Source organism: Felis catus, chromosome F2 (genome assembly GCF_018350175.1).
Source record: "Felis catus isolate Fca126 chromosome F2, F.catus_Fca126_mat1.0, whole genome shotgun sequence".
NCBI lineage: Eukaryota > Metazoa > Chordata > Mammalia > Carnivora > Felidae > Felis > Felis catus.
In genome coordinates this window covers 13,141,642-13,169,396 of record NC_058385.1, presented here as the reverse complement: position 1 = coordinate 13,169,396, position 27,755 = coordinate 13,141,642, and the positions used below count along the sequence as shown (strand labels likewise).

General features: G+C 35.1%; 1 long non-coding RNA gene across 9 annotated transcripts in view; it reads left to right on the top strand.

Moving 5' to 3' along the window:
* The window catches only part of LOC123383070, a 279,873-nt gene that overhangs the window by 108,755 nt on the left and 143,363 nt on the right, over positions 1-27,755 (top strand). The window lies entirely within an intron of this gene.

The following is a 27,755-nucleotide window of genomic DNA, read 5'->3' as shown; positions in this document are numbered from 1 at the left end:
ATGTTTTATAATTTCATTAAGCAAGTTCTGCCTGGGTACTTGGCATAATGGATATTTACTGAAACAGTTTGACTATAAGCACTTCACTGGCAGAGGATCAACTCTCCCTTAGACTTTAGATTCCATTCTTAGATTCTAGAAGCTTTATCTCCTAATGTCTGTCTGTCTGTCTCTCTGTCACCTATCTTGTATAGTCTGTACTTATAAGCAAATATGCTAGAATTTATTTTTATTCAAGTATTTGAGAAATTATACATAGAAAATGCATATATTTGCACATCTGTGTTGCACATCTTCCTGTTAATTTTAGAGACGCGTAATTTCTGAGAACAAAGGGCAAGTCTCTTTCGCTCATCTCTGTACCTTTAATACATTCAATAACAATGGACACTAACAGGTACTCAGAAATATTTACCGAATAAATAAGTGAAACAGTAAATGAATGCAGTAAATATTTTAAAATGTTACAGTAATATGTGATGTCCTTGTTTATTGCCCCTTGGCTAATGTCTTCATCCTCTAGTTCTTTGCTGGTACATATTTCTCTTTCTCCTTCGTTTCACTGTTTCTTATCAGAACTTGGTCTTTCAAAGGCGATCTTTTATTTTCCTCTCAGCTTCCCTCTTTTCATTTGAAAAATGTAGACAAAAATGAATAAATTTTAATTTCAACTTCTTTGGCCCATGAAAACACTTGATTTACAGTATTCTAATGTCTTTTGTCTCTTTAATTTGTATTAATTATTGAAAGACTTAACTCTTCACCACTAGGAGATTTCTAAGCCCCATTAGGACAATAATGATGTTTCTCCATTTTTACATCTCTGTCAGTGACAAGATTAGTCCCTAGAACATTATTGAAAATGGAGTTTTCTCTAGTTACAGTGAGATAATGAGTCTCTAAAATATTTAAATTTACTTTAAGATATTGCAACACACAGGAAGTAAAAATTATTTTCATTACATTAAATCTCTCAGGGAAAGGATCATGTTTATCAAAACTTTGGAGACAATAAAAGAATATTGTATATTTATACAGATAAAAAGACATGGTGTATTGGATCAACTTTTATACATTTAGATGTGTATACACTCTAAGATATTTTAGAAAATCTTAGAGCAAGATCTGCTTTGTGGAGAAGCTAAAGAAAAGAGAAAATATGCATGAAAAACAGGTTAAAAATTTTTCAATAGACACAAAGAAAATAATGTACATTTCTTTTATATTGGGAAATCTAGTCAATAGAACTGTATTTCAGGACCATTTTAAACAGAAAAATCACCCACAAAAATGTGAAAAGTGTCTCAGTAAATAGCCTGCTAAAAGGACACTTGTTTACTATATGTGCATGCTGGATAACACATTATTCGCCATTCTGCACATGTCCATATATGACTATAAAATCACCATATTTTGGAATTGTAAATAAAAGTTAGCAAGTAGACAAAGTCACAGATACAGAATCTTAAAATAATGAAGATCAACTACACTGTCTCTGTTGGTCCAGATCTTTAGAGCTATTATTGCCCACCTCCCACGGTGGTCCTGAGGTCCTACCTGTCGCCCTCCCTCCCTCTCAGCAGCACAGAGTTGTTAAGGGTGAGTGATTTGCCTGTATCCTTACCTCTACTGTGAATTTTAGATGAACTCTGGCCCCAGTAGGTAGAGGTAATGAGTAATGAATTGTTAGTATATAAGTGAACAAAGTTATGAAAACAGGTATATTTAATCTACCTCAACTGTTACTAACTGGTGTTCTTCACAGCTCTCCGGGAAACATGAGTGCAAGGGGTTGGGGTGAGGAAGGAACAACAAATTGGAAGACTCCAGGCTTGCTTTCTAACCTTACTTTAGTTCAGTTCATACGTGTTTAACTTACACCACATCTCCATAAGGTTTATTTGGTACCAAAGTTTTACAGTTGCAGTTTTTAAGCTATTAACTGTACTGAATCTAAGATACATTTCAGTTAGTAGGTCATAAAGAGTATATTTATATATAACTCAAATGTCTGAGGATGCTAAGCAACAGGGGACTAAGAAACTGAATTTGATCTCTGGCAGTATATTTGAAGTAAGGTAAGAGGGTTTATGAAAAGGTAAAATGATCGGTAACAGCCCTGCGGGTTTGAAAATGTTTAGTTTGAAGTAACCAATGCAATTGAATTGTTTTGTACATCTAATGATCTATGCCTTAGTAATTATTACCAAAAAAAAAAAAAAGGATGTCTTAAACATTTTTGAAAATCAATAAAAGAATTTGATTGAAAATTAGTTACTGGAATATGGTAGACTGTTACTTACAAAATTTTGATCCAGTCCATATATTTCAGATAGGACTAAAAGAGTCGTTTTAAAAGAGTTGTTTTTAACCTTTGTGAAATGTGTTTATAACATGATTCACAAGAAACAGGCTTATATCATCACACACACACACACAAAAAACAATGAACACAACCAGCCATTACTTTGCTAGTAGTTTTAGGAAAATATTTTAGGTTCTAAGGTCAGACAGAAAAAAAGATTGTCTCCTAAAGTTTGGCAGATTTTCTTGCTAACAGATATAGATCTCAGCAAACACATTTTTATTATTTTGCTTATTGAGTTTGATGAAACTCTCTCTGGAAATACTTAATTATCACCTTGATTTAATTAGGTAGAAAAAATAAATTTTAGGTCAAATTTCCCTAGAGCTGCATATTCTGAAAATGCTTAATATATGCCAATAAGTAATGTTGGTAATAATATAACCATTGTTGAGGACTTTTTCTTTCTTTACACTGTATTTGTTATGCTTTGGTTAGAATACAATATATTTATTTAATATGCAATTTTAGCATATACACATTATAAATATCATACTGTGATATACATATAGTTATTTGGGAAACACAGAGCAAGAGCCTGGTTAGTGTAAGATGATATTAACTTGGGCAACATTTACAAATCAAACTCAATTGTGATGCTTCATGTTTTCTTCTTCCTATTTCTTATTTATTTACATGAATGTTTATTTTAATTATCTTAGTCACAGTTAAAAATAATAACACAAGAATGCATCAGCAAAAATGGTTGAGTAAGGAACTCCTAAACCCTTCCCTGGACAAAAACCACGAAAAAGGGTGCCTGGGTGGCTCAGTTGGCTACGCATCTGACTCTTGTTTTCAGCTCAGGTCATGATTTCACAGTTTGTGAGTTTGAGCCCCACCTCGGGCTCTGCGCTAACAGCGTGGAGCCTGCTTGGGATTTCTCTCTTGCTCTCTCTCTGCCCCTCCCCAATTTTCACTTTCTCTCTCAAAAAATAAAATAAAGTAAAATAAAATAAAATAAATAAAATAAAATAAACATAAAAAAATTTTTGTTCAAAATACCATGTAAAGGGGCGCTTGGGTGATTCAAACAGTTAAGTGCCCAGCTCTTATTTCAGCTCAGGTCATAATTTCACAGTCATGAGATTCAGCCCCATGTTGGGCTTGGTGCTTACCATTGAGCCTCTTAAGATTCTCTCTCCTTCTCCCTCTGCTCCTTCCATAGTTACGGGCACACACGTGCACACTCTCTCTCTGACTCTAAAAAATAAATAAATCAAATTTTTAAAAATGAAAAAACTGTAAAGAACTACCAGAATCAACTTATTCAGAATGCTGAAGAATAATGACAAGTTGACAGCCACCCAGTTAAGCACTGAGCAAAGCCTGGTAGGAATAGTGAGTGCTTTAAGATACTGTAAACTCCTCTCCCACTCTCAGCTCAACTGAAGCCTTGAAATTAATAACCTGAACTCATTGTACTAGTACCATAAGAAACAGAACAAATCTGACTTGCAAATTATTGTTATTTCATCTGTCTTGTGGCTCCCTGTAAGACCCAGTAAAAAGGCTTGTCTTTATCTCACCCAACTGGAACTGTCCTTGCCTATGCTGCCACCCAGGGGCATTTCTTGAAAACATGTACAGGAAAATGGTTTGTTGCTGCTGTCTGAGGCAATGGGTAACTGTTGGGCAAATAATAGACCAACCAAAATCCTGAGTGGGAGAGCTAAGAAATGACATACTGTGGGAATAAGTGCTTTGAACAGCCCTGATCTAATTCTGGGGACCTAAAATCCATGTATTTTTTATTTCCTCTGATTTTTGGGGGGGTAACTCATTTTTCAGTAGTGTGTTATTTAGCCTCCATATATTTGTGTTCTTTGAGATTTTTTTTTCCTTTTGAATGATTTCTAGTGTCATACTATTGTGGTTGGAAAACATGTGTGATACAATTTCAGTGTTTTTGAATTTGTTGAGGCTTGTTTTGTAGCCTAGCATGTAAGCTATATTAGAAAATGTTCCATGTACACTAGAGAATAATGTGTATTCCACTGTTTGGGGATGGAGTGTTCTCAGTATAGGTTGATTTGTTCCAATGTTTCAAAGCCACTGTTTTCTTGTTGATTTTGTCTGGATGTTATATTCATTGATGTAAGCAAGGTGTTAAATTCCCCTACTGTTATTGTAATACCATCAATTTCCTCCTGTTAATACTTGCTTTATGTATTTGGGCATTCCCCTGATTGAATGCATAAATATTTACAATTGCTATATTTTACTGTTGGATTGTCCCTTTTATCATTATGAATGTCCTTCTTTTTTTTCTTGTTACGTCTTTATTTTCAAGTCTACTTTGTCCAATATAAGTATGGCTACCCTAGCCTCTTTTTGCTTCCATTTTTTATATGGTAAATGTTTTTTTCCATCCTTTCGCTTTCAGTCTGCATGTGTCTTTAGGTCTGAAGTGAGTTTTTTGTAGGAAGCATATAATGGGTCTTGCTTTCTATGCATTCAGTCACTCTGGGTCCCTTGATTGGAGCATCTAGTCCATTTACTTTCAAAGTAATTATTGATAGGTATGTACTTATTGCCATTTTGTTAATTGTTTTACAGTTGTTTTTGTGGTTCTTCTCTGGTTTTGTTTTCTTTCTCTTTCCTCATGGTTCCATGACTTCTTTAGTGATAGGCTTGGATTCCTTTCTCTTTATTTTTTGTATATCTATTACAGGTGTTTGATTTGTGGTTACCATTAGGTTCATATATAACATATTATGTGTATAGCGGTCTGTATTAAGTTGATGGTCTCAAGTTTGAACCCATTCTAAAAGTACTAAATTTTTACTCCCCCCATTCATGTTTTATATGTATGATGTCATACTTTATATCTTTTTATTTTGTGAATCCCTTGATATGTATAGATACAATTGACTTTACTGCTTTTGGGCTTTAACCTCCATACTCATTTTATAAGTGATTAATCTATTCCTTTTATTATGTTTATATTTACGTGTGAAATTTTTCCTTTCACAGTTTTCGTAGCCTTTATTGTGGCCTTTCTTTTTCCACTCAAAGAATCCCCTTTAACATTTCTTGTAAGGTTGGTTTAGTGGTGATAAATTCCTTTAACTTTTGTTTGTCTGGGAAACTTTTTATCTCTCCTTGTATTCTGGGTGATGATAGCCTTGCTAGATAGAGTGTTTCTGATGGCAGTTTTTTTTTCCTTTCAGCACTCTGAAGTTATATCCCATTCGTTTTCAAAGCTACATGTTACAGGGACTCATCTTCCTAATGCAGGTCCCCTGTGTCTAGTGTGTCTGGTGTGGGGTCTGCTCCTTTCCCTTCTCCATGTTTATGTTATCTTTTCCATTTATTGTTAGTCTCAGTGAGAATCTGCTTCCTGATCCACATTTCGAACCTTCCTATCCTTTTCAATGTGGCCTCCTCTTTAGAATTAACTGCGGAAAGTCTGTTTTTCCAGGCTTCCGGTTGTTTTCTGGGTGAACTGCACCGATGTGGCTGTTATCTAGCTGTGTCCATGGGATTAGGTGAGCTTAGGATCCTCCTACTCTGCCATCATTCCAGAGTCTCTTACCAAACATGAATTAACATTAATCTTTTTCAAACATTTCCAAAAAAATAGAAAAGAACCCTTTTTAATTCTACGAGGCCAGCTTTACCCTGATTGCAAATCAAATCCAATAAAAGGAAATTATGCAAGTATCCCTGATAAACATGGATGTAAAATTCCTCAATACATACTTACAAACTGAGTCTATCAGTATATTGAAAAATTTTTACACAATTATCGAGAGAAATGATTCCAGGAATACAAAGTTTTTCCAACATCAATCAATGTGAATAGAATAAGGAGAAGAAAACCTTGATTGTCTCAACATGTGCAGAGAAAACATTTGACAAAATTCAACATCCTTTTATGATTAAAAGTAAACAAGTCAAGAATAGAAGGGAACTGATTCAACACAATCAATGACATCTATGGAAAACCAATAATGAAAGGCTGAAAGCTTTCCCCCTAAAGTCAAGAACAAACCAAGAATGTCAGTCTTCACCATATCTATCCAACACTGAACTAGAAACTCTAACCAGGATAATTAGATAAGAAAAATAATTAAAAGGCATCCAAATTAGGAAGGAATAAGTAAAATTATTTATTGATGGCTTGATTTTATATTCAGAAACCCTAAAGTACTCAGAAAAACACTATTAAAGCTAATGAGCATGTTCAGCAAAATTACAGGATATAAATTAACATATGAAAATTAGTTCCATTGCTATATGCTAGCAACAGACAATCTGGAAAAAAATGAAGAAACTAATTCCATCTACAATAGCATCGGAAAGAAGAAAATACTTAGGAATAAATTTAAGGAAGCGTAAGATTTGTATCCTGAAAACTATACATTATTGAGAGACATTTAAAAAGTCAGATAAATAGATATCGTATTCATGAATCAGAAGATTTCATGTTGTTAAATGGCAGTACTCCTCAAATTAATCTACAATTGAATGCAATCCCTATAAAAATCCAACAGCCATGAGGCGCCTGGGTGGCTTAGTTGGTTAGGCATCTGACTCTTGATTTCAGCTCAGGTCATGGTCTCAGGGTCATGGGATTGCGCCCCACACCCAGGCTCCCCTCCCAACCCTCTCCCTCTTTCCCTGCCCCACTCATGCTTTTCTCTCTCTCTCAAAAAAAAAATCCAACGGCCACTGTTTTGGAAGAAATTGAAAAGCCAATGCTCAAATTCATATGGAATTGCATGGGAACCCCGATAGCCAAAACAATCTTTGGAAAGAACAAAGTTTTAGGACTCGTACTTTCTTCAAAAACACCACAGTGATCAAACAGCATGGTACTGGCATAAGGATACACAAATAAATTAATCGATAGAATAAAATTGATAATTGAGAAATAAGCGAATACATCTATAGCCATTGATTTTTGACAAGGGTGCCAAGATCATTAATGGAGAAAGTATAGTCCTTTCAACAAATGATACCCATTAATGAATAGACACATGCAAAATAAATAAATAATAAATTTTGACCCCCTACCTCACACTATACAGAAAAGTTAATTCAAAGTTGATCAGTGACCAATTGTAAGTACTAAAAATGTAAATTTCTTACAAGGAAATATAAGCATAAATCTTCATAATCTTAGACAAAGAAATGGGTTTGTATATATGTTACCAAAAGCACAAGCAACTGCAGCATCAACCACCACCACATCAACAAAATAGATGCATTAGCCCTCATGAAAATTGAAATATTTTGCACATCACAGCACACTATCAAGGAAGTAAAGATACGACCCACAGAATTGTAGGAAATACTTGAAAATAATATGTTTAACAAGATTCTAGTATTCAGAATACATAAATAACTCTTAAAACTTAACAAAAAGATGCAGTCACTGTGGAAAATAGTTTCTCATCAATTTAAAGATATGATTACCATATGACTTACCAACTCCACTTCTAAGTGTATACCTAAAAGAATTGAAACCAGGTATTCTAACAAATAATTGTACACAATTGCTCATGGTAGCACTGTTCACAACAGCCAAAGGTGGAAATAACCAAAATGTCTATCAAGGGATGAATGGATAACCAAACATGGTATATCCATAAATGAAGTATTATACAGCCATAATAAAGAAAGAAGTAGTGATACATGCTATGACATGGGTGAACCTTGAAAACATTATGCTAAATAAAAGAAGCCAGACCTTAAACACCACATATTTTATGATTCCATTTATATGCTATGTCCAAAATAGGCAAATCCATAAATACAGGAAGCAGATTTGTGATTTCAGAGGTAAGGTAAGGGGAATGAGGAGTAACTACTCAGTGGATATGGATTTCAATTTGGGATGATAAAATACATTCTAGAACTAGATGGTGATGATGGCACAACATTCTGAATGTACCTCATGCCATTGAATTGAAGTTTAACCCTGTAAAATGGTTTCAAAGGTAAATTATATGTTTTATCTATTTTATCACAATTTAAAAAAAAAATCTCAAGAAGAAACAAACAACCCCATTAAAAATGGGCAAAAGATTTGAATACACATTTCTCCAAAGAAGATACACAAATGGCTGAAAAACACATGAATGATGCCCAACATCATTAGTGATTACAGAACTGCAGATCAAAGCCACAATGAGTAACCATTTTATATCCACTAGAATGGCTCCAATAAAAATGGGGGAAAAGATAAATAACAAATGTTGGCAACGATTGGGCAAATTAGACCCTTGTGTGGTGCTAATCAGCTTGCAAAATAGTAGTGGTCTCTGAAAGAACATTTGGCTGTTCCTCAAGCCGTTTGAATTAGCACATGGCCCAGGAATTCTACCACTATATATGTAACCAAGAGAAGTGATGTCATATATCCACACAAAAACTTATGCAAGAATGTTCCTAGCAGTATTATTTGTAATAGCCAAAAAGTGGAAACAAACCAAACTGTTCATCAACTGATTAATGAGAAAATAAAATATGGTGTATCCACACAATGGAATATCATTTGGCTCTAAAAAGAAATGAAGTACTGGGGCACCTGCGTGGCTCAGTCGGTTAAGCATCTAACCTTTGGCTTCAGCTCAGGTCATGATCTCAGTTTCATGAGTTTGAGCCCCATGTTGGGCTCTGCACTGACAGCACAGATCCTGCTTGAAATTCTCTCTCTCTCTCTCTCTCTCTCTCTCTCTCTCTCTCTCTCTCTCTCCTTCTGCCCCTCTCCAACTCACTCTCTCTCTCTCTCTCTCTCTCTCTCTCTCTCAAAAAAAAAAAAAAAAGTACTGTTACTTGCTATATAACATGGATGAACCTTGAAAACATACTAAGTGAAAGAAGCCAAAAGCAAGAGGCTGCGTATTCTGTCATTTTGTTTATATGAATTATCCAGAAGAGTCAAACCATAGAGACAGACAGCAAACTGATGGTTGCCAGGGTCTGGGGGTTGCCAGTAATGGATGTGAGGTGTCCTTTCGAGGTGATGAAAAAGTTTCAGAACTAGATGGTGATGACAGTTGCATGACAATGAGAATATACTAAAAACCACTGAATTGTGCACCTTTTTAAGGTTAAAATGATGAGTTTTTATGTTACGTGAAGTTTATCTAAATTTAAAATTATTATTATTATTATAATGCTCAACATCACTCATCATCAGGGAAATACAAATCAAAACCACAATGAGATACCACCTCACACCTGTCAGAATGGCTAAAATTAACAACTTAGGCAACAACAGATGTTGGTGAGGATGCGGAGAAAGAGGTTCTCTTTTGCATTGTTGGTAGGAATGCAAGCTGGTGCAGCCACTCTGGAAAACAGTATGGAGATTCCTCAAAAAATTAAGAACAGAACTACCCTACAACCCAGCAATTGCACTAGTAGGTATTTATCCAAGGAATATAGGTATGTTGTTTCAAAGAGACACATACAGCCCAATGTTTATAGCAGCACTATCAACAATAGCCAAAGGATGGAAAGAGCCCAAATGTCCATCGATGGATGAATGGATAAAGAAGATATGGTATATATATACAATGGAGTATTACTCGGAAATCAAAAAGAATGAAATCTTGCCATTTGCAACTATGTGGATGGAACTGGAGGGTATTACGCTAAGTGAAATTAGTCAGTCAGAGAAATACAAAAATCATATGACTTCACTCATATGAGGACTTTAAGAGACAAAACAGATGAACATAAGGGAAGGGAAACAAAAATAATATAAAAACAGGGAGGGGGACAAAACAGAAGAGACTCATAAATATGAAGAACCAACTGAGGGTTACTGGAGGGGTTGTGGGAGGGGGGATGGGCTAAATGGGTAAGGGGCACTAAGGAATCTACTCCTGAAATCATTGTTGCACTATATGCTAACTAATTTGGATATAAATTTTAAAAAAATAAAAAAACAAGTTAATAAAAAGTAAGAAATAAAAACTATTATTATAGTACATGTGTATCTAGATCATCATTGTAAAAGAATTAGTCATAATCCTTTTAGCCACTGACAATACAGATATATCTTTCTGAACAGCTTAAAACTTTCTTTTTCTTGGATATCTGCCATAATGTGAATCTTCTAAGTTCATCTTACTTTTTGGAATTGCTCTTATCTGAGCTCTACAGTCAAAAGTAAGTCTGGGTTCAATATGAAATCCATATTCATTGTTGTGGTGGTTACCATTCCATGACTAAATGGTGAATCCATTCTCATTACATTATACCCATGCCAACCCTCATGCCAGCTCCCCATCTTCTCTTAAATATTGCTGCTATGTTGGATCTCAGTTAATTGCTGTTTACACTATGTGCACTTTAGTTGCTAGCTGGATCTTGACTCTTAACCAAAACAACAACAAAACAGCAAAACTGATGCAATAGTTCTGGCCCTGAGATTGCTTTCAGGATGATGGTATTTGCCCCTTACAATCCCACCTCTGTCCTCTGTGTGGTGTGCTGGAAAGTGCAGCAACAAGACTGCTGAAAGGTGACTCTGAAAGCAGAGAAAGAAAAATGCATTCCTGGCTGACGGATGTAGGTTAGATAAAATTAGACCCACAATTGCAAGTGTGCTTCTAAGTCAATGAGCATCACTATGGAAAGGTATCTTGTAAGTAAAATACCAATGGTGGTATGAAGGAGTAAAGATGAAGGATGAATGGTGTCTTTCAGTGTAAATGTTGTAGAGAATTCAAGAATATATGGAAAAGAAGCATGCATACTTATGAAGCTTAGATTATTAATCATATAACTGCAGAAACAAACTAAAAGAAGTGTCTTATCATTGTGTTGAAGGACATCTCCAAGCAAGTAACAAATTTTCCTTTGGAACATTTCTTGTGAGATTCTTGCCTGGCATATAGGTATGTTGGAAGAAATGCCAATATTCATCCCTTAGTCAAATATGTTTCATATCTGTATTAATAATTTTAATTCTATAAATTCTTTAGAAAACTAACTTTAAAACCTTCCTTTTACAAAGTAGCTGTTAGTGAAATGCATTACTTTTTTAAATGTGACTTAAAGAATAGTGCTCAAATGAATGATTGTAAGAGTTACTTACTTAGGAAAACTGATTTCCTAACTTAAATCACTAGAGTTTAAACCTCTGTGTATTGAGTTCAGGGAGCTATAACATTAGAGGAGAACTGGTTAAAAAATCTTGAACTATGAATAATCCAAAATCCTAAATCCTAACTCTACTTAAGTTTCCTGATACGATATTTCATGTACATTTGTGAATATTTAAATCTTTATATTTGACTTAGCAAAAGACTGAAATGCATTTAACTCCTCAATGTGCGTATTGAAAGCAGGAGGGGAGCAGGACTAGTACTGAGCAGGATAAAGAAGCTCAAAACTACTAGCTTGGAGGCCTTATCGAAGTCGATGATTCACGTGTGGACCATCTACACGAGGCCTCAAGTGTCCTTTAAAAAAGGATGGAGAATGTCCTTCAGTGGCTTCTGTAGTCGATACCATGTACAGCTAGCTATTCTCTCATCTTCTCTCATGGATGATTACACTATTGCCACCATCTTCCTATTTCCAGGGCAAAACCGCTTCCATCAAAACAAACCAATACAAAACAAAACAAAACTCTTCAGAACTGCTGTTAGAGTGATTTTTTTTTCCTAAAGCACAGTTCTGATCATGACACTGACTTATTTAAAGGCCTTTCATCCCTGGATCTTGAACTTCTACACTTTCTACTTAGTCCACAGCACTCGTGAATGTTGGCCACCAAACCACTTTTTTAGAATCATGTGGCAGTAACAATTGTTTTTCAGACTGCAAGTCATGATCCAGCAATTCCTAAAACTTAACCTAAATACGGGTGTGGAGGGCTGTGAGGGGAGCAGGAGAGATGACATGTTAAAGTTATATTTATATTCCTACTCATCAGTAAGTAAGGCAGAAAAATGTGTGCAAAGGTATAAATTACCATTATGCATAGTAGCAGAAAAGAAAGGAAAACTACTTAGATGTCTAAGAGAAGATGGCAAAGTAAATTTTGGTGCATTCATACAACCTTAATGTGTATGAGAATGAAAAATCATTTTTGAATTTTTTAAAAAATATTCATGCCTGTTAGTGAAAAACGAGGGCAACCAACTAGGTATTCATTCTGATCTCATTTACAAAGACTATGCACACGATGAAAATAAATCTATGTGCCATAAACCAGTGATACATAGACATTTAGAAATGAGAAGAAACTATTAACATTAATGTCTATTCATGTATAATGATATTGGGAGTCATTTATGCAGTTTGATTTTCTTCTTGATACGTCTTTGTATTCTCACACATTTGGCAGTAAAAATCATCTGTTAATTTTACAAATAGTAAAGTTTACAACTGATATAATTTTAACTTCCAAAAATGATCCGCCGTTATGCGATTTGTGTGAAGTCCATGCCTCTACCATTCGTATTCTGTAATCTGGAATGACAACATTCATTCCATGGATTTTCTTGTGATAAAATGACAGCCTCTTAAATTTGTTTAATGCCAGTAAAGTGGTTTGAAGATGAAAACCGCTACATAAGTGCTAAGTATTGTTATTGATCATTAAAAATCACTCGACATAACACAAGTGATTCTCTTCATTACTGGCATGAAAGCAATTTTTTCTAGGCAAAGGGTGAGGACTTACGATGTTGACATTTTAAAAAGTGTAATACTAGGAGACATGACATGCTGGAAACACAACTTTCCCTTTCATTTAAGTCCAGTTGTTAGCATTTTATTTTTTTGTGGAGTCATTCATTTATATATGTCACTTGCTAACATTAATGCACTATAAATTTTGCAGAAAAGTGCTGAATCAATGACATTTTCAGGAAATAATGTTTCCTATTAGTAAGAATGACTTAGGTGCAGATAGGTTTGCTGAAGAGGTATTGGCCTGCTCAGTACTGGATTGATGGCAGTTGCAGCTGGAAAAGATAATGATGTTATTTCAGACATAGATTTTTGGGGTTGAGGGAGGAATGAGGACGTATACATTTTGCAAGGGCTGGTGTGGGCCTACTGAGGGAAAGACGTTTTCTGAGTTTTGCCCTCCAGATTATGGTCATATGACGATTGTGATCATAGGATGGTTCAGCAATACCATCCAAGAGGAATCTCTAGATTGAGCAGGCAGCAAATAACATCTTCCTTTTTCTTTTTCTTTTTTTAAAAATAGCATCTTTCATTTATTGACTAGCATCTAAGTGTCTAAGTGTTTTACAGGCATTCATGTGCTGGTAACTACCCACAAAGCAAGGATTGAGGTTGCAAATACTTGACAAAGAAACCGACACTCAAAAGTTGTTACTTGGCAAAGTTTACGCAGATAATAAGTATTTTTAAGTGCCATGTTACTCTTCTGAAGTATAGAAAGATTTGTATTGCCTTGACTAGACACTGAAGGACTATAGGTTAAGACTGGGAAGAGGAGACAATAGAATGAATAAAGCTCCATCTTGCACGCTATGCTTTTTCCCCCCTTTGGTGATAAAGCTTATCTTGGAATTCACTCTAATTAAGCAAAGAGCTTTTTGCTGCCTGATTTCAACACGGTATGATAGAAATGAAATAGGATTAGAAAATGAAATTTATATTCTTAGCTCTGTTGCTAATTGGCTGATAGATTTTGTTTTCATATACCCAGTAGAAATAACCGTACTTTTATTAGCATCATTTGAGATTAACAGATGTGGAAATATTCACGTTAAATGATTTCTTACCCACAGTATTGCTATTATTTCAGGCATTAGAGCATTGGTTGAATACTTTAGCTTACTCCGTGACACATTGAGAGGTTGGTGAGGTAGTTGTTACCCGTTTCCTATGGTTTCATTGTGACTCTGCCAGCTGAATGCTGAGTCAGTGCATAGCACACTGTAATGAACTTTTCTGAGGGTGTTTGTAGTACACAGATGCCATTCAAAGGCTCTCTTCCAGCTCTTCACCCTCCGTAAATTTGTCCATTCACAATGAAGCTTGTAATATCATGGGAAAACTACTTTAATATATTATTCCTAATCCCTATTTCCATAGAGAGAAAATTCACAACACTTTATGTAACTTTTCTCCAGGTTCCAAAATTGTTGCCATTATCATGTAATTCAAACATCTGCTATGAGTCATAAAGTTTCCAAGAACAGGTTATGCTCATTAAACTCCCTTAATGTATATGGATTTAAATTGTAGAAAGAATTTACAGGAACCTCTCTCAAATATTCTAAGATAATTACCCAGTAATGCCATTTTAAAGAAAAATTTGTACAATTCTTTTTGGTGTTTAAAAAAATTACCTTATCCATATATTCAGCCCTTCCTCAGTCCCAAGCACTACATAGGTACTAACTGAAGGTCATTTAGGCCACTGGAGCTGTCCTGAAAGAATAGGAAAACTCCGTAATGTTTTAAATTATTTTGCCCTTTATCTATTTATTTGGCTTCACCAAATATTGGTCCCATTTCAGTGACCTGACTTTTTGCAATTAAAGCAAAGCATAAAAAGATAAAATCATAGAAATTGTGAAAAACTTAATACTATCACTACCTTTATCGTATGAAAAAAAGTCTAAACATCCCAGGATGTCTCTATACCTAAAGAAATCTGTGTAGATATAGAAGGTTCTCCAGAGCTGGACCCATTTCAGCATCTCCCAAGTAAATAATCTCCAAGTCACTAGTACCACTAGTAGCAAATCTTTATGAAGTACGTCTGTGATATGAAAGCCATTGTATCTATTAATTCTCAGACCACAATCAATATTCAGAGAAGCATAACTTGAAATATAAGATCATAAGCTTTTTCAGACCATAACTATGCGTAGAAGTTAGAAATCATCAACTCCAAACATGGAAAATCTTTGGGGGAAAAGTTGGGCATCAGGAAATTTTAGAGCACAGAAGGAAAGAGCGAGCAGTGGTCGTGGTAGTAGGAGTGGATCTGTGGGCTACAAAGACTTACCAGGTCTATAGATGTGCTGTATTAATAACCCAGATGTGCTCTGTTTGAAATGCTCTGGAAAATTATCAGTTTAATTAATGTGAATTTCAATTAGAGCTTTTAAACTCCATTTTAAAGAAAGGATATATGCTTCATACTATAGTGATTATAAAATAATTTTGTCCATAATTTCCTACACTATTTAAATACAAATGATTCAGCTCGGAGCCTGGAGCCTGCTGCAGAGTCTGTGTCTCCCTCTTTCTCTGTTCCTCCCCCACTCAGGCTCTGTCTGTCTCTCAAAAATAAATTAACAGTAAAACAAAATTTTTTTAATTAAAAAAAAAGAGCACAGCAAACAGCCCCACTGACATACAATACAGAAGCAGCAGTTTTAAAAAATGCCTGGGTAAACAGGAGGGAGATTTGTTTACTAATCTCAGAGTTTATGGTGGAGAGCCAGGTATCTTTGGGAGACTTTTTCAAGGTTAAAAAGCTGGTGGTGGCATTTCTTTCCTACCCCCCAGCCTAGATACATGGATACCTGTGAGAACCAGCAGAGCACAAACACTCCCCACCTAGCTTACTAATAGTGCACTCTGCCACCACACTCTTCTGTGGACACATTCCCTGTATCCCAGCCTTGGCAGGAGTCCATCCAGAGTGGCACCACAAGCATGGCAGTGTGAAAGCAGCCACAAAAAGGGTCAGTACCACTTTAAAGTGACTCCCGCCCCAGGGAGAGTGGAAGAAAACCACTGTTCAACTGCAGCCCCAGCAGTGGGGGTAGATATCTGATTTGACTGCAAACCCAGCCCTCCAACAAAAGCTTCTCAAGGGACAATACAGGGAGAGTGCCCTCCAGTTCAGTGATACCACAGCTCTGGCAAACATCTAATCTGACCCAACTCAAGACCAAGGCAGGGCTACAATGAGCCACTAAACTCAGGGGCCGAACTCTGCCCACAACAGGCAAAGAGAGTCATTGCGGATGACTGGACTGAAGGCAAACACCGTTCAGCCACAATAGTAGGGCACATGCAACACATAGGAGACACTGCTAAGCACCAGGATCTAGTGAATAAGAGACATTGTACTGCAGGGCACTACACGATCTTTTCCTCATAAGGCCACTATTTTCAAGAGCAGGAGACATAGCTCTTGACACATAGAATCAGACAGAGAGTTAGAAAATGATGAGACAGAGGAATATGTCCAATGAAAAAACAGGACAAAATCACAGCAAGAAAGCTAAACAAAACAGATAGAAGTAATATGCCCCATGGAGAATTTAAAGTAATGGTCATAAAAATATTCACAGGAGTTGAGAAAAGAGTGGAGGACCTCAGTGAGACCCTCCACAATGAAATGGAAAAGATAAAAAAGAACCAATCAGAGGTGAAGAAGTCAGTAACTGCAACTAAAAATACACTAGAGGAAATAAATAGTAGACTAGAGGAAGTAGAAGAATGGAACAGTGGCCTGGAAGGCAGTAATGGAAAGTAACCAAGCTGAACAGCAAAAAGGAAAAAGAAAAAAAAAAAAAAAGAATAGATTAAGGGGATTTAGTGATACCAACAAGTGTAATATCATTTGCATTAGAGGGATCCCAGAAGAAGAAGAGAGAAATGAGGCAGAATATATATTTTAAAAAATGGTAGCTAAAAAATTACTGAATCTGGGAAAGGAAACAGATCTCCAGATCCAGGGGACACAAAGAGCACCCAACAAAATCAGCCCTAGGAGGCCCACAGCAAGATACACTGTACTTAAAATGGCAAAATGTAGTGATAAAGAAGGATTTTTAAAGCAGCAAGAGAAAGCAGTCCCATAAAGGGGAAACCTCATGAGGCTATCAGCTGATTTTTCAGGAAAAACTTTGCGGACCGGAAGGGAGAGAAGAGAAGAAGAAATAGAGTTTCCCAGACCAAAAAGAAAAAAAAAAGTTAAAGGAATTCATCACCACTCAAACAGTCTGACAAAAAAGATGTTAAAGGGGACTTTTTGAGTGGAAAAGAAAGACCATAGCAAGGGCAGGAAAAGTAGGAAGCACAGAAGAATAAAATGAAATGTTATAAAAAATCAGTCAAAAGATTCACAAAAGAAAAGGCTGGGAAGTATGACACCATCTACCTAAAACGGAATGAGAGGAGTAAAAATTCAGTTCTTTGAGGGTTCATTCAAACGTAAATGACCGTCAAGTTAATATATACTGCTATATACCCAAGATGTTATATATAAACTTAACGGTAGCCACAAATCAAAAACTGGTAATATATATGCAAAAAAATAAAAATAAAGGAATCCAAGTATGGCATTATGAAGACCAGAAAATCATGAGGAAGAGAGCAAGAAAAGAAAGGAACTACACACACAACTATAAAACAGATAATAAAATGGCAATAACTACATCCCTATCAATAATTACTTTGAATGTAAATGGGCTAAGTATTCCAATCAAAGGATATAGAATGATGGAATGGATTTTAAAAAGCTAGATCTATCTATACACTTCCTACAAGAGACTCATTTCATATGACATATGCAGATTGAAAGTGAAGAAATAGAAAAACATTTATTAGGGAAATGTAAATGAAAAGAAAGCCAGGATAGCAATACTTATATCGGACAAAATAGACTTTAAAACCAAGACTAAAACAAAGAACAACACTGCATACTTGTAAAGGTAACAATCCAACAAGAAGATAAAGCAATTGTAAATATTTATGCACCCAGCCTGGAAATACCCAAATACATGAAGCACAAAAATAATTAAAGAAAGTAATAATAGGGGATACAATAATAATTGGGGATTTTAACACCCCACTTACATCAATGGATATAGATCATTCAAACAGAAAATCAACAAAAGTGGCTTTTAAAGACACATTAGACTAAATGGATATAACAGATATATTCAGAACATTCCATCCTAAAGCAGCAGAATACATTTTCTTTTCAAGTGAACATGGATATTCTCAAGAACAGATCACATGTTAGGCCACAAAACAAATCTTAACAAATTCAAAAAGATTGAAGTCATACCATGCATCTTTTCCAATCACAACACTATGAAACTAGAAATTAAAAAAAAAGTGTGGAAAGAACACAAATACCTAGAAGTTAAATAACATGCTACTAAACAATGAATGGGTCAACCAAAAAAATCAAAGAGGAAATTTTTAAAAATACATGGAAACAAATGAAAATGAAAGCAGTCCAAAATCTTTGGGATGCAGCAAAAGCTGTTCTACGAGGGAAGACAGTAACACAGTTCTACCTCAAGAAGAAAGCAAAATCTCAAACAACCTAAATATACATTTAAAGGACCTGGGAACAGAAGAACAAACAAAACCCAACACCAGTAGAAGGAAGGAAATAATGAAGATTAGTACAGAAATAAGCAAGATCAAAACAATAGAAAAGATCAATGAAACCAGGAGCTATTTCTTTGAAAAGGTCAACAAAATTGATAATCCTGTAGCCAAGGCTCATCAAAAAAAAAAAAAAGAGAGAAAGAGAGAGAGAACTCAAATTATTAAAATCAGAAATAGAAGTAGCAACTGACACCACAGAAATACAAAGGAATATAAGAGAATAATATGAAGAATTATGCAAACAACTAGACAACCTAGAAGTAATAAATTCATAGAAACCTGTAGCTTCCCAAAAATGAATCAGGAAGAAATAGAAAATTTGAACAGACCAATTACCAGTAATAAAACTGAATCAAAAAAAAAAAAAACCCAAAACTATCAACAAACAAAAGTCCAGGACCAGACAGCTTCACAGGTGAATCCTACCAAATATTTTTAAAAGTGTTGATACCTATTCTTCTCAAGCAATTCCAAAACATAGAAGAGGACAGAAAGCTTCCAAATTCATTCTTTTAGACCAGCATTACCCTGATACCAAAACCGGATAAACACACTACAAAGATAGAGAACTACAGGCCAGGGTGAAACAAAAAACCTTTTTACAGTGTCTGAAACATAATAAGTTCTTAATAAATTAAATCTCTTGTTATTAAAAACAAAAAGAAAAAGAAAAAATAGAAAATGGATAGAGATCAATTTCAATGACTGATGTGATGGCAAATATATTGGTGTCCAATTAGGGTAGAGATTTTCACTTTCATATCAAGTGGGAAAAAAAGAATGCCTGCCATTGTCAAAAGAGATTTGGGGCACCTGGGTGGCGCAGTCGGTTAAGCGTCCGACTTCAGCCAGGTCACGATCTCATGGTCTGTGAGTTCGAGCCCCGCGTCAGGCTCTGGGCTGATGGCTCAGAGCCTGGAGCCTGTTTCCGATTCTGTGTCTCCCTCTCTCTCTCTGCCCCTCCCCCGTTCATGCTCTCTCTCTGTCCCAAAAATAAATAAACGTTGAAAAAAAAATTTAAAAAGAGATTTAAAAACACTTTTCTTTTGCTATAATATTCATGATACATGACAAAACCTCCAGCATTTCATGTCTTTTGGTAATATGCTTAGTAATATACTTAGATCTTATTGAATATGCTTACACTTACATTCTAATCCACAACTCTAATGAAGTTTTTGATGCTTTTTCTATAGCTTGACTGTAAATGTTATGAACCAATAAATGACATTTATTTCATAATGACATGTAAATGTACTTAATGTGAAAGGTAGTAATAAGCCAAGATCACATCCCTTCTTTACAGTCTTAACATTACAACCCATGTGTTCATGTACTTTACACTCTTACACTCAAAGTTATGATAATTTTAGTATTCTTTTCATATGAACCATGTCTTTCAAGTTAACAATTGGCTTGTTTTCCTTTATTCTTTCCTTCCTTTTTTTAAATATTTATTTATTTTTGAGAAAGAGAGAATGAGAGAATATGAGTGGAGGAGGGGCAGAGAGAGAGGGGAACAGAGATCCAAAGTGGCTCTGTGCTGTTAGCACAGATGTGGGGCTCAAACTCACAAACTGTGACATCACGACCTGAGCCAAAGTCAGACATTTAACCGACTGAGCCACTGAAGTGCCCCAAGACATAGGTCTTCTTTATCATATTCCTAATAACTTCTGGTTATAATACATTTTCTCTGTTACACAGAAATTATTCTACTGTTCTTCAAGGTCCTGCTTTCTTTCAGACTGGTTGACTTGTTGCTTCATATTCAGCTTTTTGATTTCCTGGAGTGTCTAACTGATGTTTTTGGGTGTTTTTGTTTTTTTTTTGAACTCTGTAACTTCATTGTATCCTCACATTATGCAATTGTATACATCAGATGATAGTAAACATTTTCTGTTAAAGAGGGCAGATAGTAAATAAATAAATAGTTTTAGTCTTTGCAAACCATTTAGTCCCTGTTGCAGCTACTCAACTCTGCCACTGTAGCATAAAAGCAGCCATAGACAATATATAAGTAAATGGATGTGACTGTGTTTCAATAAAACTTTATTTACAAAAACAGATGATGGATCAGGTATGGCCAATGGACATCATTCTCTCATTTGTTTTAGCTAGTGACTGACTTTTACTGCTTTCCTGGGTCATAGCCATTATTTTTAGAGCTCATATCTTCATCTTTCTTGATTTACTCCATTTTGCTCTATCATCAGGTAATTAGCCAACAAAAGGATATTCGTGATTTTTCTGATTCCTTACTTGTCTAAAATATCTGTAGTCTGTGCTTATCATTTGATTAGTAATTTAGCTAAGTATCAAATTCTTGATTCAAGACAATTTTTCCTGAGAACATTGGCAACATTTTTCCATTTTATTCTGACATTCATGTTGCTGAAGAGACATCTAATGTTGGTCTAAATTCAGGTCTTTGTGAGTAATCTCTTTTTCCTCTCCAAAAATTTTATGATACTTTTACTGAACGAGTTTCAGAATAACACAATGATGTGGCCACGTATGGGACACATTTTTATTCAGATTATTTTTCCGCTCAATAAGACATTTAAATTCAAAGACTAGTGTCCCTTTGTTTTCTAGAAAATCTCTTGTTTTAATAGTTTGATAATTTGCTATTTTTCTCTTTCATCTTTTTTGGAAATTATTAACAGAAAACAGAATTCTTTGTTTTATGGTTTTTATCATTTCTCTTAAAATTTTAATTCTTGTCCATTTGTTTGTGTTCAGGAACATTCCCACAGTACTAACTCTCAAATATTTTAATTGTTTATTTAATTATATTTCTAGTGCCCAAGAATCCTTTATATTCTCCAATTCTCCATTTTTCTCACCACTGTGTGATTCTTATGAGCCTCAGATAGCTTTCTAGCAGTCTCTGAAGATAGACCCCCTGTAAAAAGTGACTTTCTATGACTTCTCTGCTTTCTCCAGATCTATTTTTCTCTCTGTATACTTGATCTTACTCCAGGTTTTTCTCTGTTGACAAGTGAACCTTGATTATTTGCTCGTCACTACATAATGTGGCAGCTAAGAAACAGACTGGGAACTCAATTCACGTGGGCAGACTGTGTCACTTGGCACACTTAGCTTGGAGCTGAGTGTGCAAGAATCTGGTCACTAGTGTGGGTGGACTCAAATATTTGAACATGGAGAGTTTTCTGGGATGGCATCAGTCACACTATTTCTCATGCAGTTCATTCAGTTTCTTCAGAGAACAGTGCACATGTATGCACACATGTGTTAGTGTGTGTGTTTGAAAGAGGCAGAGACAGAGATCAACAGCGAAAGTAGGTAAAGGTGGTCCGGCTGCTGGATTCTGCATGCAGGGAGAGGTGTGGGGAGATGTTTGTTTGTAATAAATAGTTTTATTTGCACTGTGGCCCATTTTCAAATAAAATCTTACATGAAACTCATAAGACCAATAAATATTCCTGATACCCAGGAAAAGAAATACAAACAGGAAGCAGGAAGAAGCTGCTTCTTTGTCAGCAGCACCTACAGCACTGTATGGCTGGTGGTCTGCCATGGGCATCTTGGAGGTGGGAACATTTATAACATTCAAAATTTGATCAAAGATGGTAGAGACATGGCAAAGTTAGCCATATTTAAAACAAAATCCTTTTCTCTTCAGAGTGGTTCTCAATCCTGAATGTACATCACCATAGACTGTAGAAAGCTTTTGTTTTTGTTTATTTAAATTAGATGATAGGACTCTTGTTTTTGGAAGTCAGTAAACATTGTTAAAATGTTGTAAATATGCAACACTTTACCCGGGGAGAAAATGTACACATGTTTATAAGCACAATAGTTTGCATATCTTTAAGGTGTATCTTTTAGTCCCCCAGGTATACCATTAGAATATCCATGGACTTCACCTTAAATTCTCATAATCTGGAGTAGAAGAGAGCATTTTTCAATATAGTTTTCTATTTTATTTTATTTTATTTTATTTTATTTTTTTATTTATTTATTTATTTTTTATTTACAGACTTATAATTTCTCTTGTTGTCATCCAGCCAGACTTTTCACTACCAGCCTCTATAGTGTTTATTGTTTTGAGTCTGGGACTCTTCAGGGTTCCTCTGATCAGTTGCCATCTGTTAGCCCAGTTCTCTGTTTTCCAGTTATGTGGTGAAATTTCTCATCTGCAAATGAACACCCATCATTCTTTTAACTGCTATCAAGTATATCTTCTCAATTCCTTCACTAAGTTTCAGAAAGTGCCATGGAAGGGTAGGGTACAAATACTCTCAATTTGACCTGGAAACCCTGATGAGCATTTTCAAGATTGAGGAAGTTCTTCACAGTTCATTCTCTTACAATCAGCATAGAAATGTATAAATGCCTGTTTCCCGCATCTTCTAATTTGTGAGACATCTTTGGAGTCATCAGCCAATAAAATCGTTCAAATAATGGTATCCTATTAACCTATAAATCATGAAATCTGTTTTGTCCTTCAAATGTATCCAGATGTTTTTAAGATCACTTCAAAAGTATCAAGCTCTGTCAAACTTCTTCTGAACTGGTTCTATAATCTCATCAATCATGAATATACTGCAGAGATCAAGATACAGAATCAGCATGTTTTAAACACTAAACTCTAATTTTTACTTCTCTCCTGTGGATCCAAATAGAATTGCATGTCAAGGATTCAAGAGATGAAACACCTAGTTACTAATTAGTAGTCTTTATGTGGTATAATCTGGGTATTATTTTTTTCTTAAGCAAGTGGCAATACATTTATAATGGCCCTGGTGTTTCTGTGTCAGCTTCCAAGTTGCACTAAGTTGGATTTCAGGAAAAGTAATTTTTCTATCTACACATGATATAAATATACTCATGATTCTGAGAAGTTGGTTTATCTGTAAATAGCATAAATCTTTTATTTTTCTTCTAGCATTTATTAGCACAAAATTTATATATAAGCTTCAACTTTTTTTGAAAACTTTGTTTTTTTCTGAGTTTCAACTATATTCCTTAGTTTCTAGCTCAAAATAATTCAAGACCCAGGAAGTATGTCTATTTCAAGGTTAGAAGAGCATTTGTATCTCAGACCCTTTTATTCGAGGCTTTAGAAATTCTTTTTCTTTTCAGTGGTGATTGTAAGATTTACACATACTGTATATAGGTGGATATAGATATATATCCATATCCATACATATATACATATGTAATATATACATATATCCATATGCATGCACATATGCATATATGCATATATATGTGCATATAATATATGCACGAATATGTGCATATATGTATGCATATAATGTATGCATACATATATATATGTATATATGCTTACCTAGTTATGATGTGGGCTTAAATTGTTTTAAATTTTCAAAATTTTGTTTAAATCTATGATCTTATTATATCCTGTGTTTTTCTGGTGATATTATGTCAGAGTTTGAAAATATATGTTTATTGAAAATATTTATTGGGGTGCCTGGGTGGTTCAGTTGGTTAAGTGTCCAACTTCAGCTCAGGTCATAATCTCACAGTTCATGTGAGATTCAAGCCCTTTGTTGGGCTCTATGCTGACAGCCCAGAGTCTGGAGCCTGCTTTGGATTCTGTGTCTCCCTCTGTCTCTGCCCTTCCCCTGCTCATGCATGCATGCACTGCCTATCTCTCTCTCTCTCAAAAATAAATAAACATTTTAAAAACTTAAAAATATATATTTATTTGTTGCTACGAAATTTATAGAATGGGAAATCCATATTTATTTGTTAATACTGTGTAATTGATACACTTTTGAGTTTTAACAGTAAGTTAAGCTTACTCATTAGCCCCACTTTTTATTATAACCAGTTGACAAAAATATTTCATATAATTCAAGCTTTTTGTGAGCTAACAGATCAATAGATATATATGTATATATGTACATATATAATGTAATGTATGTAATGCGTTGATATATGTAATAAAATGATGTCTTTAGACAAGTTTTGAAATGTAGACATACCTTTGCTGGAAAGTTACTTGAGTAAATGGCCCAAAGGATTTAAAAAGTTGTTTGCTTACTTGCTTTTTGTTAGTGATAGTTTACTTCTTAAGGTATGGTACCCAAATCTACTTTTAATAAGTTCAATAGCATGTATTATTATAGGTTTTCTTTCTTTCTTCAGCAAGGCTGCTTCTTGTTATGATTTGCTTCTTTCATTTCCTATTGTTTTAGCTCTTATTTTGCATAAATTATTTTAGGTGATCTTTTATTTGTGTCTTTATTTCAAGCCACCTCAAATGTATTTTTGAGATATTCATGGAATAGATTGATAGATGATAGAATGATAGAAAGATAGATGATAGATAATACTCTCCTTCAGTAAAGAATACAGGTCCCCAAATAGGTGTCATTATTTAGTCTTTTTCATTATGTACTTTTTGTCTAATATCATAAAATGGAATGTTACCCATGCATTTTCTGACAGAATAGGAAATTGTGTTTTTATCCATTTGAAAATTTTACCTTGAACGTTTTGTCCTACATGACAGCTTTAAGATAATGCTGCTTTTCAGACTGTATTGCCTGCAGCTGCTCTCCGGGGATCTTTTTTTTTTTTTTTTTTTTTTTTTCCTCTGAGCACAGCGCTCATTTTTGTACCTTCATTGCACATGTGGATCAAGAAACAACTGGCTGCTTTTTCAGTGGACTGTTCTTGGGAACTAATTTTAGAGTCACAATCAGAGACAAACAGAAAATCAAAAGGCGGCCCTTTTATTTACATTCCTCTGATCATCTGCTCTTTGGTCATTTTATACATCTTTCGATATGTGGATACAAGAGATGGTGACAAGTCACTTAATAATTAGGAGGTACCCGTAAAATGAATGTGGTTCTGGTGTGGTTGTCTTCAGGCATTTGCTCTTTTCTCTTCTCCTCCACAACTTGCTGAAGGTGAATCTTAAGCAAGATAAATTCAGCTTACTGGATGAAGGACATTTCTTTTTGTCAAAGGAGATTAAAGCCGTTCAGTCCAAACACCTGTCATGCATACCTAGCAATATACTCCAAGTGCCATTTTCACTCCCGTTGCTTCTAGTGCTATCAGCATAGCTAATCTCGGGTTCATTTTTTTGTGTTATTATTATATTATCAGTGTAAATCTAGGAGGGAAATGCCTGAAATATGTCAGATAGTATCCTAGTATAGCAGGTGGAATTGTAAAAATTACAGATCTAGAATGTAAAATTCATTCATACGTAATTACGGTCTTGTTGATAGTTATTGAACTTGAAATTCAGTCATATCATCATAAGTTATATGAATGCATATTTTAGTATATTTCATAATTGCTTAACAACATTACAGAAATAATGAAAATGGACTAATACGTAACTGAAAACTCTCATGGTTCTATAATTTTAATTTGATAATTCCCAAAGAGTTTTATTTGAGAGGAATTTTCATATAAGTTCTCAACAAAAAGTGCTTCAAAGGGATTGCTTTCTTCTGATTTGCTCTAGGACTTGAGGACATAGTAAGTAATAAGCAAGCTTTGTTTTTAGTAAGTAGTTAGTTCTCATCAAAATTGCCATTCTTTAGAGAAAAAAAGAAAAAGAAAGTATGTATTTGCACACAGGGAAACAGTAATGTAAAATAATTTCCTCCACATAGCATTATCTCTGTTATTGTAAGCCTGAAGTTATTATTCAGATATAAGCCAATTGTTTTATCAAGCATAGTAGTAAATTTAAGTGATAAGTCTTTCCAGATTTTGCTAATATGGATGATAACTTAAGCATATATTTCTCTATATAGCTTCAACATCTATTTTATACTTGAAATCATAATTTTCACAAGATCGTTGGCAAATTCTGAGAAAAGTTGCATAAAATATTATATGATATTCATCTATTATTATGTTGCCATACCATGAAACTTAACATGCAGATCTCACTAGCTTTTCCGTTTGCTATGATTGTGGAATTTCGTCTCTTAAGCAACCATTTATTACGCTCACAGATTTGGTTGTCAGACATTCAGTCGGGGCCGTGGGGATGGCTTGCCTCTGCTCCATGAAGTCTGAAGTCCCAGATCGAAGTCTTGAAGGCTGGAAAACAGGGCAGCTGTTGGCTCAGTCGCACACACATCTGGCGGGTAGTACAGGCTGCTGGCTGAGACCTTAGCTGATGCTGTCAATTAGAATTCCTGTAAGAAGCCTCACTGAGTGGCCCAGACTTGTTCACGGCATGTGGGTTGGTCCAACAGAGCACACCTAAAGACTGGGGGAGCCAGGTGAAAGTCTGAAACTTACTATGACCTCGCCTCGGAGTTTCCAATTCCGTCCCATTCTCCTTATCAAGGCAACCACAGCCTGCCTGATTTCAAAGGTGGGAGCTGCAGAGGGAGACTGACTGATAGGTAAGTAGCAAAGCTCCAGAAGAACTTAGGGGATAGCTTCGATTTCCCTGGTTGGTTTTGTTTTGTTTTGTTGTTTGTTTGTTTGTTTGTTTGTTTTGCCACTGGGTTTCCATTACTGGCAACTTTCTACATATAGTAGTTGCTAGATGGATTTGTTTAGAACCTATCAGTATAGTTCTTAACACATAGTGGTTGGAAGTGTCTTATTTTTATCATGTCTTTTTATTGAATGCTACCAAACTATTACAAGAGGGTGAGTGAAATAATTCATCATTTGCTTTAACGGGTTACTGTAGAATTATTACTCTAGAACTCAAATATTAAATTATGTTAAGAAGGGATTGTCTGCAAGGAGGATAGCGAGGGCTTTCCCATACTGAGTATTGTGCAGTGAGAACAAAACAATAGGACGCTAAGCATAAATTGGCACATTTTGTCTTGCAACACATCTGAAGTCAAAGTTTGCCCAGGGAATTTAAAATGGAGTCTGACCAGAACCGGAGGATGGATTTTGGTCTTGCAGCAAGGAAAGGAACACAGTGTTGATCAGAATGTAAATAATAAATGCAAAAACCCATTTAAAATCAATCCTATTTGAAGGTAGAAAACAACAATGTAATTCAAATTATAATTGATTTAGTAAATTATAAATACATATACTGAATTTATTTCTTACACATCCA